Genomic DNA, 19,835 nt, shown 5'->3' on the forward strand with positions numbered 1-19,835 from the left:
GGCGATATTGGGAAACAAGGTAGGTGTAAACAAGAAATACCATCTATTCACAGGCACATCATCATCCCAAGTGCCTGTTTTTCTGTCTGTGTTCTGTGGTAGAGTTTTTACACGCCAGGACAATCCCTAAATTAATTGTGAAGCGGTGAACTCATGAAACCCTGAAAACTACTCTGCAGCTGTTACAAACACAGTTGTTTTTTCAAGGTACTGGACTGTTAACAGTTAAGCTGTCCTTTTTCCAGAGTTCATCGCTGTTTCTTTTTGGACTGTCCTGCTGTCTCGGCTATCGTACGACATTATCAACACATTCTAGAGGTCCGGGGAACATGTAGCAGGGTCTTAGGATGTTTGTTTGGAGATAGAAACATCATGATCTCCTGGCTAGAGAAGGTACATTTATCCTGGTGTGTAAACACAGAGTATAAACTGAGCTATCAGATGAATCTATATTGTATATCAACTGAGGTTTTCATTTGGAGGGGGAATCAGGGGGTAGCAGAGGACTGGATATGTTTATTCAACATGTTCGCCCTCCTCAGCCCCCCACCCTCGCATGTTGTCAGTGGCTGGGCCTCTGCATCTGTCATGAGGGACAGACATGGGGAGAGTTCGCAAGGTATTCTCTCTCTCAAACTCCAGCTCTGCTTGGACGTCTTTGTCCGTGCTTTTTGTCTTGCTGCGGGGGCTTCCCTTCACCCTGTCCAACTCAGCTCCCCTGGGTTTTGAAAACAGATCGGGGGCATCCTAATAAACTGCCAGCATGATTAGATTAAATTTGCTCTTCTTTTTCCACTTTGGGAGGGAAAAGCTATCAGGCTTAAAAACACTTCCCTTCAGAAACAGGCCTATCCCACACCTACTGGAGCTGCCAGACTGTTGCTAACGTTCGGCCTTTATCTCCCAGTTTAGCCATGTGAAGAAACAAACACAAATCTGCTATCTCAGACCGGACAGAGCTTGTATGGGCACTGTGGACAACAATGTAAACTCTTAAGTACAGCTTTCATAGGACTGCTGGGAGTCTGTCTGAGCAAAGAGGATATGTTTTCCTACGATCTACATTTTGGTTAAAATAGTTAAAATACATCTTGTTAGTTTAACATAGGTTTGCAAAAAAGAGGAGTGCTCCTTTGACTTTATTTTCACCCTATTTGTCAAAATTAAATTGAGGTGTTAGTTCTGGTTACTGACAGGAAATCTTTACTGCATGACAGGAAGTGATAAATTAAAAGGTTCTAAAAGCACAACGCTGCAATCTGTTAACCACCTCAAATAAGTCCTTTTGGTCTAACCGGTTTCACAATCATGAATTTAAGTTATAAAGTAATGATATATATTGTCGGGGTATTTGGACGGAGCAGAGCAGCTTTAAGAGTGATCTCCTCTTGAAGCCGAAGCAACTGCATAACTAATATCTGTGTGATGCATTTAAAAATGACAGTAAAATATAAAGAAACATTTTGTTTTTAAAGGGGATGAGAGAGATGAACTGTGCAGCCGTTTGCGTGCCAGTGTGTTCTTTTCCCAGTCTGGGAAGGTGGAACAAAGCTGCAGGATTTGGCTAGTGTTTGCGCAGAAGGAAAAGGTGCATCAGCATGAGGCCAAGGCACACAAGCTGAAAAGATGTTTGGCCTGGACATACAAGAGACAATGCTTCAATCACCCAGAGACCGCTGGGATCTGAAAGCGATCCATGACTTAATTGACCTAAATCTTCAGCGAGAGTGCTTATGATTGAGTTGAAATCATAAAATTGGCCTGCTAATAATATTATCTGACAGGGCAAATACTTAGAGCTTACTGAAGGAAATTAGGTTACTTTGATGCAAGGCACCCTACACACTTCAACAGAGAGAAGACAACTCAGCAATCTAAATTCAGAGTGACATCTGTGGATGTTGCCATGTCTCCTAGTGGCCAATGGAGGCTATGAAGGCTAGAGGCTAACTAAGTACGAGTGAGCAAAATTTAAAACAGACCTCATGGCTGTTTATTTTTTTTTTTAAGTTGTGGGAGCCGATGGGGGACTGCAGCAGGATTTTGCACTGTCCGCATCCTGCTTTGGCTCTGCCTGAAGGGAATGATCTCCTTTAGGTCGCAGGCCATCATTATGGAAATAAGTATATGAGGAAAGAAGTACTTACAAAAACTGCCCCAGTGGATATGTTGTGTAGCTGTGGCAAGTGCTTCAGAGCTGGCGATGCAGCTTCAAGGCCTTTGTAGACTGTTTTAACCACTTAGGTCATTTATTATTTTCTAGACAGCCTCCTCTCATCTGTAGGAGCAGCGCTACCATCTGAAACACCAGTGCTTTGTTGAAATCCCCATTTTTTAAAATACTCAGATGATTTATTATAAACCCTATTGAAGTGGGTCTGTCTTTTCCCAAAAGGGAGTGAGTTCATTTCTGGGACATTCTTCTTATGGATGTGTTTGCTAAATAGAGTGATTTAAATGACCTTAACAAATATGTTTTCAAGTTTCTGAACCGATCTTCCACACTTTATAATATCGCTTACCGTTTTTTAATCTATGAAATACTGTTTAAGATTTTTATTTAATGTATTTCTTTCATTCATTCCTGTCAGCCAGTGGTTTCCATTGATTTAAGTACAATATGAAATAGGCAGACTCTCGAAACTTGTTTGAGTTGTATAATGCATTAGAGTTCAATCAAGTGCATACGAATGAGTTTAAATGCAGACAGATTTGAAAACTTTGCACAGCGTTATACAAATTGCAGACTTGATTGATTATTGTAGACACAGGGTTGGGATTTCCGGCACAACTTCACCTACTTCCAAGGTGCATGGAGTCTGAAGAGGTAAAACTCCAGCAACACTATTAAACATTATTATTGGTAGTAGTAGACAAAATACCATCGGCTGACCCTGAAGAAGACTACAAGCCGAAACACGTTGGTGTAACAATAAAGTTGTTGTATACTACAACTAAGTGTTGCTAGAGTTTAACCTCTTCAGACATGATTGATTACACAACTCAAGCAACTTTCAAGAGTCTGCTAATTGATTTCCATACTAGTGTATACAGAAACCAATGGATTTGCAAAAGCATGTGATGTCAAGTACTTGTCACTTCGTAGTAATTACATATCTGCATGTGAGTCATAACCTTTTGGGATTTTGTAGGGGGAGAGTTTTTCTTGCCTCCTAACTGGCAAACAACTGGTAGCTTTGATGTGACCTCTCCTTTGCTGGTGCAGCTCTCAGTGCTTTGCCTTCTGTGAAGTTCATTACTGGTTTACAGTATCTAATAAGCCTCATTAATTCGATCCCAGTGGTACTCACTCCTCTGCACTCACTCCAAAGGGGTGAGTGCAGGATTTGGTGTGGTCTCCCCGAGGCTTGGGTGGTATGGTGAAAGGGATTAACGGTGTGACGTCAGAGTGCTCTGACTGGAAAGGGTGGCATGATATGCTCACATAGCTGTGTTCATGCTGGACACTATAGTTTCCAATCCCTGCTTAAGCCTGGGAATCTTCAGATGTGGGCACAGAGGGAAGCTAGTGGAAATGAACACCGTGGCAGTGGTGTGCTCTGTGGATGAGCGAGAGGAAATTGCTTGCTCATACAGCACCAAACTAATTCAGGGTTTTCAAATCCTTTCCAGGCTCACCAAAGAAGACTTTATTATATAACCCACTACCTTTGTTTTCTATTTCTTAGCTCATTAGATGTACAAAAACAAAGAACAGAGGGGAAACAGTGTTTTTCTAAAGCCGAGTGTCAGATTAGATTGATGGATCAACCATTTCCCCATATTCATGCTATTCTGCAGAGTAAATTATTCAAATGAATTCATCTGAGCCAGGACAGCTCACAGAATACTTTGTGTGAAACTCCTTTTTTGAGATACAGAGCTCATTTAGCTATGGTTGTTAGCAGAGTGATGGGTGATGCTGCGAGGAAAGCAGATTGGTTCTAAATAAATCAAATAATTCCTTTATCTCTTGCCAAGGACCTTCTGACTCTGCCTTCGCCTACTACTCCAACTTGGCCTCAAGTGCTGGAGATATATAGATAGTTCCAGTCGTGTTTGGGACCTTGATAATTGTGGTCATGCCCCCATTTTCACCACCACACTGCTTACAAAACATACTGTAGTTACTGTTTGTTCTGATCTAGAGTTCTGGTAACCTGTCCTAATCAAGGTTTTATTTGCAAGTACATCAGTGTCCTTGTTGCAATGTTTCTTTTAACCCAGAGTGCTAATATGAGCTGAGGGTCTCTTTAGAAGACCAGTCTAGACCCTTTTCACTCTGTGTGCTTGCTGTTGCCAGGCTGTTAGAAAATGCCGGAGGAGTTGCCACAATGTGCTTGTATAGAATGGCTTATGGCACAAACACGGCACTGTCTGTTTCTGTAGGGACTGTTGATGTGGGACAGCTGCTTTCTGATGGTAAACCCCTTTCCTGAAAGCTAAGGACCCCCTGCTAACTCGCCAGCATAACCACATTGTACGTGAATTGACTCAACATGTTGGATTAGCTGGTTAAATACAGTGATTCTTTCCAGCAGATGTACAATCCTGACATTTAGGGCGTTAGGATACTCACAAAGACTGTTCAATCTTTTTCAGGGCTTTCTTTTACTTGTTTATACTTGGCCCAGTGTGAGGAAGATAGCCACCTGCATGTTAATTATGCTTCTCAGTGCGACTCAATGGAAGAGGTTACATGTTGAGATTAAATCAAAAGTAGAAGGAGACAAACATGAGAAATGGGACCGTTTTTTGGTTTACAATGGCTCCGTTGTAGATACAGATAAATAGCATTTGTCTATATGGGTTAAAGCACTTTGAATATATACACTGCATGGATACAGCCAAACCAATGACAGGGAGCTCTTGCCATCTTGGCAAGCATCTGCGTAAAATAAATACAGCAAGAAAGAAAGGGGGAAAAAAAGCAAGTGAATATATGGATCCAAACCAGAAACCGAGCCGTGTAGTTTTTTTTTATTTTCCTCTGTCATGCATACAGGCTGAAACACATCCCAACACCATGGAAGAAGAGGACAGTGGTAAAGAGATAGACGAAGGGAAGGCGAAAATGGAGAGTTGACAAAAAAAGAGCAAGAGAGGTCTGAATAGGGGAGAAGAAAAAAAGGAAGCGAGAAAATGGAATAAAAATAGGCTCATGATGGAGCTGGTGTCTCGATGAGGCAGCCCACTAACCTCAGAGGCGCCACACTCCCTGGCTTATCCCAGCCCAGTGAAAAGGAGGGGCCACACCACAGATCTTTCTGACTGCCAAGGCTCCAGCGCCAGGCCGACTCTCTCTCTTTCTGTCTGGTCGTGGAGGGGCCAAGCATCTGAGACTTTGAAAAGGCAACAAAGCGCTGCTCCCCTCTCAGGATGACAGGGCAGCCCGTCACGCTTCAGAGCGATGAGTTCCCAGCCAGGTGTCACATCAGACCTGCAGGGTTCTTTTTCTATGTCTGCGACTGTTAGGATGGTTCTGTTGGTTTAGCAAAGTTACTGACTCAGTGTGTGAGCTGGTTGCTACTGAGTCAGAAGCCTGACATTTGAACTGCCCTGGCAATATGACCGCATGCTGCAGGGTGGGTCGCATCAATCACAGCAAGTTGGTGGCCGACGGAGCAGACGTTAACCTGGAAGGAGGTCACTGACCTGAGAGTGAAATTCCACAAGTTTACCATCCCTTCCTTTCATCCAGAGCTGTCAAGTGGATGTGGCTGCTGAAAATGAGAGTGTAGTAGTCATTTTGAAAATGTAGGTGGTGCACCTAAATGAAATTGAAATAACTTATCATAATCCAGTTTTCTGATACGTACGAGTTACAATCAACGGCACCTTTGTACAGGTTATCAGATGTGTGAGCAAGCAAAGGATTGCCCATTTATAAACCATGACTGCAGTCGAATAGTAAAGAAAATGTCTTTTCAATTTTTCAATCGGATCAATCAGGAAGCCTACTGTCATCTGGGAAATAATGACAGACAAAGAAGGGACATGTTCTCTCAACTATATCACAAAAACTGTTTAAAAAGTTACATATTAAGCAGATTAAGGGGACTGTACACACACATTTTCCCTAAATTGAAAAATAGAACATCTGGATTACATTAGTTTTGTCTGTTAAAGAGTATTGTGCTTCTTTGGATTTGTCACTTCACAGTCAAAGAAGTGTACAGGAAATATGAACAAATAGACGGGCAATCTATTGTTGAGTTTTTTTTCTTTTTGCATTTCCCCTTTTAAGGCAAGTACGTACAGTATAATTAGATGGCCAGGATTTGAAACCTATACTTTTTTTTAAAGCCACAGAAGTTCAACATTTTCTGAATGGTTACATTGCTCAGTTCTATATCAGGAATTTCTAAGTCGAGTCTTTCTTTTGTTAACGAAGAACTGCAAGATTACAGTCTGATTTTGTTGCCTTTGAATCTACCGCTCACTTCCTTTCACTACAAAGCAAAGATGTCCATGTTGGACGACTAAAATAAAATACACAATTTTCTGTTAGCATCTGCCTTTGAAGGTGCAGGTTTATAACTATTTTCTTCACAAGCACGTGTAAGGTGCATGCATATGTCCATACTTTGTACAGTCATATACAGTCGTGTCTGTACATAGAGCGTCTGATATTTCTCCAACTGCTGCAAACTGACCACATACGGAAGTGTTTTTATTTTGTGAACAAAATAGTAATTTAAATGTGGTTAAATATGTTTATGAAGGAGATATATAAGTACAAACAGGTAGTGTAAACCATCCCATGAAGATGAGTAATCAAAACAAGTGAATGCACAAATTCCTGTGACACGCTTGCTTCTTCAACTCTGTGTCTACCAAGACAAAAATATCTTTGGTCGATGTTTTTTTTTTTTATCCGTTGTACCTCACAAGAGTAAGTTTCTGCCACAGATGATTCTTGTGGGAGTAAAAACCCACAAGTGAAGTTATGCCAAATGCCTTTTCATCCAGGTACAAACTCACCCAACAACTGACAGAGCTGAAAAAGATTTTTGCAAAGCTCATTGTTTTTTTCAATTTTTCAACTGTCTTTCAAAATGGTTAACCTCAAAATACTGTCAATACCACATAATATGTTGCTTTAGGCAAACAAGGAGAGGACTTTTCCTCCAATATCCAATCAACATTTTTTGTAATTCAAAATTCTCATTATCGGACCATAGACCAAATTAAGTTTAATTTCTGTCCATGTCACACTGGTGTTCGTCATTTAGTGTGGTCTGTGATAATTGTCCAGGGAGCGTGTAGAGTTATAGCTTTATTCAAAACCGCCCCGTTTGCACTCTGAGACCTTTTCATCTGGTAGCAATCTCCCCGTGAGCAGTTTCAGCCACCAAAAGCCCAATCCATCAGCCACTGTCATGGGCCGCAATGAAACGTGAAAGAGAGTGCAAACTCAGAGAGGCATAATGTTCTTTTAAAATGGAAAATACCAGTTTAAACTTAATTTGTGCATAATTGCTTTTTGGAAGAACAGGAAAATAAGGAAATCAATTCAAAATACCCCTTACTTATTTCAAGATGAACACCGAGCATTAAACAAAACAAGTACAACTTACGTTTTAAACTCGCCTGCTCATTACTCATAAGATAACAGTGGGATTATGGTTAAATGTGCTGATTTCATACATACACAACACGTTGGTCTTAATTGGTTCCTCTTTCATGTTTTATGAGACTGTTACTACAATGTGTTTGGGTTTGATGTAGAAAATGAGCAGCAGATTGCCTAAACTCCAATGCAAACAGGGAAAATAGGTGCTGTGTGCATGCAATGTAAGGGATTGTTGCCAGATTATACGCTTCATAAGTATTCCTTTAAGAGCGTAGACCGTACTTCCTTTTTTATGAATTCCTCCCAAAGTCATCACAGCCATATTTACCTACGCCGGCTAACTGGTTCCATATTTTTCAATTCAAATTGCCTTGAGCCGGAGGACAGATGATAGCAGGTCATAGAAGGACAGGACAGCCTTCAGCTATCTCCCACAAATCATATTCGCTAAACTTTAAGGAGTAAGACCTGGGATAAAAAGCAATATTAAATGTCTGTCTAAGATGAAAAGCAGTCAGAGCATGCAGCTTTCTCCCTCCTGACCGAGCATACGGTCAATGGTGCAGTGCGTCGTCTCATGAAGGTCAATGAGGCGCTGCATCATGGGATTAAGGGATGCAAGATACCTGCCCTTACTAGACAGAGAAAAGGAAATGAGCGGTGTCTAAATAAAGCCAGTTAAAATGAGTCTGACGAAAAGTGAACATGCTCCATTCACTTGTGGCTTGAGATGAGATGAAGTTACACACTGAGAAGGATAATACAGGGATGCAGAGAGAGAGACACAACACAAGGGAAAGACGAAGGCAACAGAGAGGGAGATACGATCTTGCAAATCACAGCTGTTGGAAACAAAAGCTGTTTCAACAGTTTTTTCAACATTATTGAATTTCTCCTCTGAAGCTATCAGGTCTGTAGGGTTCAAGTGTCCCTCGGACAGAGACACAAAAGGGAACTACACTGAAGCCAAACAGTTTTATATTCAACCAGTCTGCTGCTTTGTCATATTATGTATCAGATAACATTATTGGATTGATACCTTTAGTAGATGTCATTAAAGGCAAGATTCTGGCTAAAGCTGCAGGGTTGTTGACCTCCAGCAGACGCCCCTGATCAGGAATTTGGAATTTAGGAAATGGATGGGTGGATGGATTTTATCTTCAAGATGTCCCACAGCTTGAAACCCTCAATTACTCAGGGAGGACGATCTTCTTAAATGCTGTCTGTGCTACGTTTTTATTTGTATTAATGCGGCTACATCTGAAAGCACTGGGGTTCCACATAATCTTTAGTTTTCATATAATTGTCTGTCCACATTAGAAAGCAAAACAGACACAAAATAATAACAGCTAAATCTCTTCTTCCTTCCAGGCTAACAGTAATCATGGGAGGGGTACATTGAGACACTGCATCAAGATAATTTATTCTTCCACAGACATGTCACAGTAAAAACATAAAGATATCTCAAAGACAACACCAGTTTTATGTGATCAGCAAAATTACTTTTTTTGTGGTGATTTTGTTTTTTTGGGGGGACTTTCTGTTTCACCAGAAATAGCTACGTTTGCACAGGAAACTTAGAAAAAGCGTAAGAACCTGACCAACACTTTAAGCTGATGAAATTGATTGACTTTTGCGGTTCTCTTTGTTTTCATATTTACATAACTGTGAGTGGTTTTACCAGGGTGAAGGGAGGCACAGCAAGTAGCCACCAGTAAGCAGCTGCTTCTCATCTCGCTCTACAAGCGTGTGTTATGGCTCCGCTTGATTGGGTATCACATTACCCCCTTGTATCTCCTCAGCCCTTTGAGACTGGGCTATAGGAACTGGCTGTTTCATTAACGCAATGGTATCTGAAAGAATAGCTCATGCAGAATAGATTTGAAAGCTGTCCTAGTTAATTATAGTTTTGTTAAGTAAACTAAACAAACAAGTTTCTAAGTAAAGGGGGAAACACAATAAATGCAAGGGGCTTTCCCTTCAAGTAATCCTAAATACCGAATTTTCTTTAATTAGACTGTTAATAATAATAATGACATAAAATTGTACTGGTCAGTAACTTTTTCCAATCTTGCATGTCAGAAACAATAACCAAGAAATTCAAATTTAATTCAAGAGTTCAACTAAAGCCCAAAGGAACAACTTTGTGAACTCTGTTGTGTAAGCTCCCCATTATTGGACAGCAACTGCCATTCAATATGACTTCTCCATTCTCAGCGATCCCATCTTACTAAGAGCTTTCCTCCCTTTTCGTCTTGTCAGGGGTCACTTGCTCAGATATAAACCTGGTCGCTTGCCAGGCTCAGGTTTATATGTGTTTCTCTGTTTTGTAAGCCGGCCCTCTACATGGCTCCTCCACTTCCCTCTTCCTGCACGACGGTCCTTAGGTTGTTTGTGAAATGGAAGTAGCACGGGACTCCTCTGGGATGTAACAGAGAAGGGAAGGTCTGCAGCCCCCTCACCTCTGTGTTCCTGAAGAGTCCCCAGCGGCTCAGTTAACAGTGAGCTTGCTCTCCTTGTCTTTAGACTGTGTGTGTGTGTTTGTCTGAGAAGGAGCGAGGTTTTTACATTTGTGTGTTGAGGGTGGGCCTTTTAGCTTTTTTGCGTTACAAGTAGATGTCACATTGAGTTAGTCCAGCAGTCTGCTGAGATCTGGCTAGACTGGAGAACAATATTTTTCCAAGATTGCCCTGGAGTGCCAGTAGCCAAATGGAGGGATGCTGCCATCTAAACTTCTGCACATTCCTCCTGTTGCTCTGCAAGGTATTTTCTTGCTCGATCTTTTTACTGTATGTAAGTTAAATTATGCGTATTTTCCAGTTCATTATTATGCATTGTCTGTGCCAGCATATCAGTCTCACTTTACCCCTTTAACACAGGGAGCTGCAGTGAGGTTTGCATACTTTTATCCTTATCTACAGGATGCACCAGGCAGACTGCAGGAATACTGTCTGACTGTAGGGTGGTGCATTTTATGGGAGTAAGATATAATATATCTCCAGCACACAATTGAACAACTTTCACAGTCACGAAGCTCAATTACATTTCAGGCTTGTTTGAGCTCATCAGATGTAGAAGCAGATTTTCTTTTCTGGAAAAAATTGAGAATCCATTCATGACGATAAACTAAACGTTTTCCACCAAGCAATGCTTCACTAGAGGTAAATTAGGCTGCGTAATTTGTTCTCAACAAATGATCAGCAACGTCCTACATTTCTTGAATCTATAGCATGGGAAACTAGAGAATGTGAGTGTAGTAGCTGGCATGAATGAGGACTTGTTTGCTTCGGAGGTGAAGGCCTACCCAATCCCACATTACCCATGGTATGAAATCCAATAGTTCCCGTGGTTGATTATTTTTTCCCTCTTCCTTTAGCAGCAAATGAGAAAGTTGTTGTGGGCAATCATGCACACCTCCAGTGGCCTCGACTGATTTGGATTTGCTAGGTGGTTTCTCTGGGCAGCTGTCTCAGCCCAGGATTGCACAATGCCCAGGTGGGAGTATCCGTGACCAGGCTGAAGAGAGAGCGGCACACTTGAGTTGCCAGCTTTAGCACGAATTCCATCAACACCCGCATGTCATCTGTCAGCTGCACTAATCTGAAGCCAACAGTTGTAAAAATAGGGCTGTTATATAGTTCATCTCCCTTCATTGATTCGGTCTGTGGATGTCCGCTGGCCTAATCCTGCAGTTGTTCCCCTGATTGAAAACAAATGCATCCTTCATTACAGCTGTCATCAAAACCAAAATTTCGAATTGATTGATCTATAGATACTACTATTGCAAATGTAAAACAAATTGGTCATAGTATGAATGTAAATTAAGTTACTTTCCTCATGGTGAACGAGTTCTGAAAATATAACAATATAGTTTAAAGTGAAGTCAGTGGAGCAACATGTTACTGGCAGCTGTTTTTAATTATTTTTTTTAAACACTGGACATCTAAGATTTTTAGGATATGAGAAAAGGAAACAGAAGAAAAGACAGCATTAACTTCTGGCAGTGGTAAAATACACATTAAGCATAATTGAAATGTTATTCAAAGGCATGAAATAGTAGAATATTTGTAAGATGCACTTATTCTCTTCTTGTCCGGCCACAGATCATCAGGTGGGTGAGGCCAAGGGTCAGGGGTCAGAGGATGGCCAACATTAGGCTTAGCAACTCTGCAGGGCCTGAAACACTAGTAAATCAAACACATACTCACTACTCAAAGCTGTGTTCCAGGATCGTCAATCAAATCCAATCCAAGCTCCAAACGGTAACAAGAAGAAATACAACACTGAGAGGGTCTCTCCCCAAGTTTTCCACCTCTGCTGCTCTCTCCAGTTCAACTTTTGTATTTTCATCTGGGTCTGGTATGATCTGTTATATCCATTAGTCCGAGGATGCCTGTGGCGCTTTTTTTCCCGTCTGAAGGGATATGTCAAACTGTTAGCAGTGTATGGCCTATTGGCACTTAACATCAAGCAGAGAATTGAAGCATGCGCTTCAAAAGAGAAATCGCTAAAAGGCTGACAGACAACGTGAATATTCCAAAAGCCAAATAATCATGGAGACTATTTGTCTCAGCTTTCAAAACAGAAGGTAATCATTTGTAATTTGCAGATTAATGCCAGACACAATTTTGTTTTTCTGAGAAGTGTTAAGAGCCAATACTGAGGAAAACACTGAAGCCTTTGCATTTAGAGCTGAACAGCTAAAGAGAAAAGGAGGATGAAAGAGGCACCTGAATTTGTCAGGGCTCTAAATCAAATATGGCTTCTAGACCAACTCATCCACTTTACTTCTCAAATCTCATTAATCAGTGACTAAAAAGCAGGAACAACTTATAAACTATATAATTGGTTGGGGATTTTCAACTATACAGGGACCCTACAGCAGATCACCCTACAGCAGATCACAGTGGCTTTAAACAAGGCCTTAAACAGAGCATGTGTTCTCTGCAGAGGAAGTCACTATGCTGAAAATAGCTAGAAAATTGCCTGAACCAAAGGGATGCATTGATGTCCAAATAATTCTTTCAGAAACGGAGAGAGGTCAAGATGCAACAATAAAACAGATTTTACCTTTGAAAGTCCTTTTCAACATAATACACAGTATTTGTGAATTCAGTGACTCATGACGCCTGCTGTCAACATTCAGTGGTTATTTCAGGGAAAACCGGGATACATGAAAGGAGGTATTAGTTCCTTCATATTTGGTCCAGAGTTACTGCCATGGAGCATTAAACAAAATCTTGACATACTGGAGTGAATTCAGGCGACGGTTAAGCCTTGGCTTTGTTGGTTTGTGTATGGGTGGTTTGTTGTTTCCGTTGCCTGCGCCACTCTGTCCATATCCCCATTCCCTGTCCCTGCTCTGTTTGGCAGGGCTCATTGTTGTGTTGCTTGTGGTGTCAAGCAGCAGGTCCACCAAAGTCATCCAGAAGCCAGGCCTGGAACCGTGAGAAAAGACTGCTGTGTGATTGGATTAGCTTTTGAGCGCCACGTTGCTTAATTAATGAAAATGACCCTGGGGGCAGAGAGTGAAGCCATTGTCTGCACAGTGACCAAGTCCCTGCCCATCAACAGTATCCTTAACAGGATTTCACAAAGTATGCCAGGCGTTCTTAATTTGTTGGCTTAGACCACTACAGAAGGCCCCTGGCAGCTGGGATGTTGTCTTCTCTTCGCTTTGCAGTGGTGACTTTTTAAACACGAGCAGTTCATTTGAATATCATAAAAAAAGAAGTAGAATCTTAAATGGCATTTGTAAGTAAAAGTAGCCCGTTTTGACTAAGCCTAAGTGCTGAGCCTTTTCACTTGTCATTCACAATCGTTATTTTTACTCTGCGGCAATAATGCTGTCCAGAAATTGAACCTTCATTTCCATTTTGCCAACCAGCAACTCACACCTGCAGGGCACGGTTCAACGCATTCATTGCACATGTGAACAGTAGTTATGGTTCACTTGATGATGTGTGAGCCCCTCTCTCTTTCCATCCTCCTCCTTTAACTTTCTATTGCAGAGGGATGTAAATGTGGACTGGTATTCTGAGGGTGACGACCCTGCGGAGGTCTTCTGAGAGGTTCAGCAGAACAAATGTGACCAGATTAGTTTGCATTCCTCAGTGGTGAATGGCTCTCTCTGGAAACTATTACCTGAATTACCTCAAATCAAAGACTTCTTCCTATTATCTCAGCAGGATCAGTCAAAGCGGACCCAGTCTGCGACTGCCAACTAAGATGTTAGAATAACAATGATGCATACCTGTTCCCTAGACAACCAAACTGTGTTTTTGTTGAATTAGTAAACCATAAAAACCTTACACATCCGGAAAGCTTTAAGCAAAACATTTTTTTGGGAACGACAAAATATATTACAGTAATTAATGAACCTTTTATAATGAACCTTATATCTTATATATTTTTTTATTGTGTCTCAAATATTCTTTCTGAGTTAACTTTTTCAACAATACCCACACACACACATGCAGACAGCTTAGGCCCACACCTGTCAGTCTCTCTCCACAGCCTCATGTGTCAATCACTGCTAATACTTACTGACAGTGGCTAAATATTACCAATGGCTCCCCCCCTCATTATGTAGATGAAGATGTGTCAGAGACGGTGGTGTGCTTTGAGTCTGCAGTCAGTAGAAGACAGACTGACTCTTGTCCACCAAATAGACGTCTAACAGGACAACTCCTATATGAAAGCAAAGCTTATTGTAGAGCAGTGGCACAGTCAAGTCCTCCAAGCAATGGTTAAGAATCTGAGCTGTGTCCTTTCTGGAGAACTCCCTTCAGTTAAGGGTGATTTTATTATTATTATTATTGTCGGATTACCATGATCTCCGTCCAATCTGTAGAATCGACCTCGATGATTTGTAGTTTTCACATGGTGTATTTGTGGTCATTTGTAATATACTATATATACTAAACTCTGATACTTGACTGTGTAAGAGAAAACAAAACAAAAAGAAAAAAGCTAAAATCTCAAGGGGTACAGAGCAACCAACATGAAATCTTAGAAATCTTGTCTTAAAGTAAACTTTTCTAGCCACTGGGGTTCAGAAAGCTTAGATAAGTGTCACTCTAAAGAAAATGCTCACTCACTCTTTGTGGCCAAGACTCTTTAACAGGCCTCCTAATACATATGCATATTATATTTTAAGTTCCTCTTTGATGTTTTTAAATCTCATTTGAAATTTGGTAAAGCATGAAAACTGCCTCTTTCTGCTCACTGCTTTTCTATGAAGGCCTTTTGTTATTCTTCTCCCCCCGCAAGAGTTCGTGGTTTCAAATTTCTCCTTGGCTTACAAAGATCTTGAAGTCTCTGAGCTTTTGACTGCATCTGGTACACTGACTTCACATGCTCCGAGGTAAAGTTTTGATTTGGTCAATTCAGGGGACATTTCTTCACAGCTTGATTTCCATTTTCATGATTATATATTGAATCTTTTATTGCAACATTTGTTCTTTCAGAAGAAAAGGAGAAAATAAAGTTACAGCATGAATGGAGCAAAGCATTTGCTGCTTTGTAGCCACTGAGCTGTACAATTCAAATAGTGGAAGAAGAAAAAGTAATATATTTATTAGATCCTCTCTTGAATTTATTTCAGCTATTATGTGTGGTTTTGACAGTCTTCATTTTGGACTAGTGTTGAGTCCCAAGCTATTTATAGTTGGGCCTCTATGTCAAGGGAGGTGATCAACAACTAAAAGACAAATGATCTACTCCCCTCATAGTACTACGACCAGGGTTCCTGGGCAGGTTGCCCATACAAGTGAGCTGCAAATTCTATGAGTCCAGAGGCATTTCTTAAGATATTTGTGTGGATTATAAACTTAATGCGCAGTGTTGAGCATGTACTGTGTGCAGTGATGGTGAACAAACACACAGAAAGAGCTTTCACCTTCATACAAGTGGATACTGAGAGAGTGAAAAATTCTGACAATATGGTGCAAAACAACATCTTGCTTCCATTGTTTGGTCCTCTTCGTCAGACTTTAAAATAAGTCAGCATAAACACAGGAATAGTTTTTAATTTCCCCCATGATTAGATTGGCGGGGAGCTCTTTGGTCTCCCTCCAGTAGGCTTGTGTGATCGGAAAGATCCTAATCCCCTAGAGTGAAGGGGTCTGCTGTGGGGGAAATTCTTACGCGAGCATATGGTCACAAAGTGTGTGGCTCGAGGGTCATGCCTGGTGGTTTTTAACCAGATCACCAGAGCACAGCAGTCTATTCTTATATTGATGATTATATGCATGAAATGTTATCACTGGAAAATATCCTGTGATCGAATATGTGTATTATTCTGAAGAGAGATGCTTTTATTTGGGGTTGTAGAAGTTGAAGTCAATGAGTCTCATAATGTGTGGTGGCTTTTTTTTTTTAACCATACGCCAGACTGCTTTGTTCAACTTTTCACTGGTTTCTGTGAGATCAGACAATGACCCATCCTTGCTCAGCCTTAACCTTTCTTTGTTGAATTTGGTGTGTAAATACTTTTTTACTACAGGAACTCTACATTCTGTGTCCAACACCATCAAGATGGGAGTAGTGAATATGCTATATCCCCCCGGTGGTCATTTTTAACTCACACCACACTCTGGGTAGGAACAGCACGTACAGCACAGCAATGACCTGCTGTTTAAAATGTACATCATAAAAGTGTCAGCTAGAGGAAAAGCATTTATCATCTCACAGGTTCCCTCCGGAAAACATATTAGAAACAAATGGGTCCAGAATCTGAAAGGATGTAGCATCAAGGCTTTAGGTTATACTTGACATCTTCGCTACCATCCCAATCTGTAGCTACCTTTAGTGCTAGTGTCCCTGCCTATAGTCTTAACAGCTGTGGCAGGTAATCGGTCACAGAGACACATTGATGCAGACGTGTTTGCTTTAAAAACAGCTGTGACTCAGGTGTGAAATTGATGAGTGTGACTCTGGAGAAAATGTTTTGATGAGCTGAATATATTTTAACAGTTAATTAAACTCCAGGAAAACACAAAGTGTGTAGAAAGAGAGAAGGGCATTGCTGGTGGAAAGGGAGAGACAACAATATGTTTTCAGGTGTGGTGTTTTAAGTGGCACATGCTGTGTTCACCCTCTCAGGTCTATCCACTGTCCTTATGTATGTTTTATATGTAAATCTGGGATAGGCTTTCCCACCTCGAGTTTGAGGAGATAAATCTCCTCCGGAATAACTGTGAATGTCAATTTTAGATTCAGACTATTAACTGTAAGTCGGTAAAATAACAAAGCCAACACCAAGTCCATGTGTAAAAAAGGAACCGAAGATTTGATCGGGATTAAATCACAGCTATGTTCTGCAATGATTATGTTAACCTCATGCTTCCTTTTATGAAAATAATCAAATCCGATTAAGGAGACGTGAAACAGAGCTTCAAGACTGCATGCTATGAATCATGAATTTACCAGATCAAAGTGGTGTAAAACCGTTTCTTCTCATTGATGTGTCAAAGTCACGCAGAGATAAACAATTGTCACAGCTAATGCTCCTTACTCACTGAATTCTAAATAGAACAAACCTAAATATTGCTGTTGAACGTAAACTCTATCTATCTGTGACTACTGACATGATCCTCTCGAGGCTGTCAGATTTACAAGAACCTTAAATAAATACATGCACCTACTGTGTGTCTGATATAAATCCAGCATAAACCATATACTGTGCTGTTTATAAGATATAAAAGACACTCCGTGCTAAAGTCACTTTTCAAGTCTGATCTATAGGTCAGCTTTCCCACCTGTTTGAACATCAACCCTTAGTGAAATAAAATAGGCGAGGCAAGGCAACTTCATTTATAGAACACATTTCACTACAGAGAAACTCAGTGTGTTTTACATTAAAAAGAAAAATAAGAGAAGCCAAAGGCAAACAAAAATACAATAAACATGAAGCAAATGCAACCCAGTGATTTAAGAAATATATAGAAGTTTCCTCTTTCAGGGATGATAACATATTTATCATATTACATCTCTTTGTAAACTGATTTTGAATCAGTATTAAATGGTACAGTATCTTTGAGATATGTCTGGTACCACCCATCTCTAATATTACATCTAAAGAGGCGGGAGTGATAACAAGCCACACACTCCGCATGCTCCTTCAGCACTTTTCCTCACTGCTCCGTGTTCATTGCTAATATTCTCATTAGGACCAATGGGACTGCTGGTTAACATGTTTTCACAGCCGGTGCGTGACATCATCACATTTCAAAAGCACCTCATAAACACATTCTGCTCGACTGAGGTCGGGTCTGGGAAAGCTTATAGCCGCCCTTCCATCCACCAAGTCATTGTCTCTGGAGTGACAGTGATCTAAGAGACAATAAAGAAAACAATAAAGATAATAAGATATTGTTTATAACTTGTTTTAAATAGCTCTGCGGTATCTGTTCTTTGTTAATTTCAGCATTAATTACTAATCAGGTGCACTAATTGAGCCATTAAATATTTTCTGGAATGTCTGCAAAAAATCTTGCCTTCATTAAAAAACTCAAACTGCAGTGAAATATCAGACAAAGAAAAGCTTACAAAAAAATCAGTCTCCGGTCAGCCAAAAGGTCTTAAGTCAATTCCTAATAATAAGGCGGAAGACTTCAAATGTGCAAAGGGTGATTTCCAACAGTATTGTCCTTTAAACCTCTAACCAAAGGCCACACAGCGTGCTGAACACAAAGTGAAATATCACTAAAACTGACACTTTGATCTCCAAAGCGACTGCTTGGCAAAGACATAAATGTTTCCCCACAAAACTGCATAAGAACAGGCAATAATCATCATCCACAAGCACTTTAACAGCTTGTTGGCATTGCGACTTATTATTTGCACATGGTGCGAACTGATGCTGATATAATTCCTCATTCATTATTGATCACTGATTGAAGCTTTTGCTCAGAGTTGATATTTTTGGGTCATCATTTGCACTTTCTCACTTTAAATTCAGCATTAGAAATGAAAAGCAGAGAAATGAAAAGCTACTGGAATGGGAGTTTTCACCCGTGGATATACAGATCGGAGAGAGATTTTTTTGAATATTTCATTATTGCACATTTTATCTTACAATAAATGAAGAAAATCTGCCTATTTTATCATGCTGGACAGAAACCTCATACTATCAGATCTTTATTCAGTCCTTTTGTGTCAAAAGCTGGTGCTCTTGTATATTATGACACTGATGTGTCTCAGAGGCGAGTGGCAGCAGTTCTTGTTCTCACTCAATGTATAGTATAAGATCATCCAGTCCAACTCTCGCCATGCACCCAGTATTCTCAGTTTTACTAGTTCCCCTCTCCGAGCCTTTGCCCCCTGAAATTAGCTGTAATCCCTTTGAGGAGTGGTTGATCTGCTTATCGTTTTGCTACACAAAGCCAGTTTCTCCCCCAAAGAATCTATCATGTGACATCTGAATCTTTAACCCATCAAATGAGCTTAAGTTATACTGGTGAAGCAAAGTTCGAGAGATCCCATGACTTGCCAATAATCCACAGTCCCCATTTCCCATTGGCTTTTTGGATTACAATATGTTTTCTTTGTCCCATTTTTCTTTTCTGCCATTAACACTAAAACATCCCACATAGCCTTGGGTTTCTTTATGAAAGCCACATCTAATCCCTCATTATCCCACATTCAGTCGTTTATTGAAATGTTAGCAAGCCTTGCATGTGGTCCAGCTGGATTAGTGGATTCAGCGTTTCACAGTTGAGAATTTCCAATGCATCTGCAATACATGCATATAGATAATGCCTCTTTTAGTAGCTCTTTGCAATGACCTGTGTGTTCTCCCCTATGTCTCTGCCATCATGCTGATCTATAAAAAAGCAGGGCCCCTTACAGCAGCCGCAGTTAAAGACACTTTTGTTAGATCCTGCAACTGTTTGAAGGGAATAGACTCTAGTGTGCTGATGTAATCTGTTAAAGGGAAGGAAAACATTGTATAGTTGCTGCTGAATGAGCCCTGGAAGGCCCCAGCCTCAGAGGAAACTGGGAACAGGGGGTTGGAGGATTAGAGTGGGTTTTTTCAGACTTTGGCTTTACTTTCCCCCACTTTTTCCTCACAGTTTTTCCCCCGTTTCCTTTCTTTGTGAAGGGGTACTAAATTTGCTCCTGGCCTCATCGTACAATGCACCCTTTTACACTCACAGACAAGTATGCCTGGCAGATGTAAGTTACCGTTGTATGTTTTCTTAACATAGAATGGAAGTGCTTTACAATGAAAGATCTCAGATCAGTTTGCAGTTAG

The 19,835-nt window shown here is 40.6% G+C and overlaps 1 protein-coding gene across 1 annotated transcript in view; it reads left to right on the top strand.

Annotated features, from left to right (window-relative positions):
• The window catches only part of LOC306701033 (protocadherin-16-like), a gene marked incomplete at both ends in the record, with an annotated part of 67,100 nt that overhangs the window by 12,705 nt on the left and 34,560 nt on the right, over positions 1–19,835 (top strand). The gene's annotated exons all lie outside the window — the stretch shown is intronic.

Source organism: Pholis gunnellus (genome assembly GCF_910591455.1).
Source record: "Pholis gunnellus genome assembly, chromosome: 9".
Taxonomy (NCBI): domain Eukaryota; kingdom Metazoa; phylum Chordata; class Actinopteri; order Perciformes; family Pholidae; genus Pholis; species Pholis gunnellus.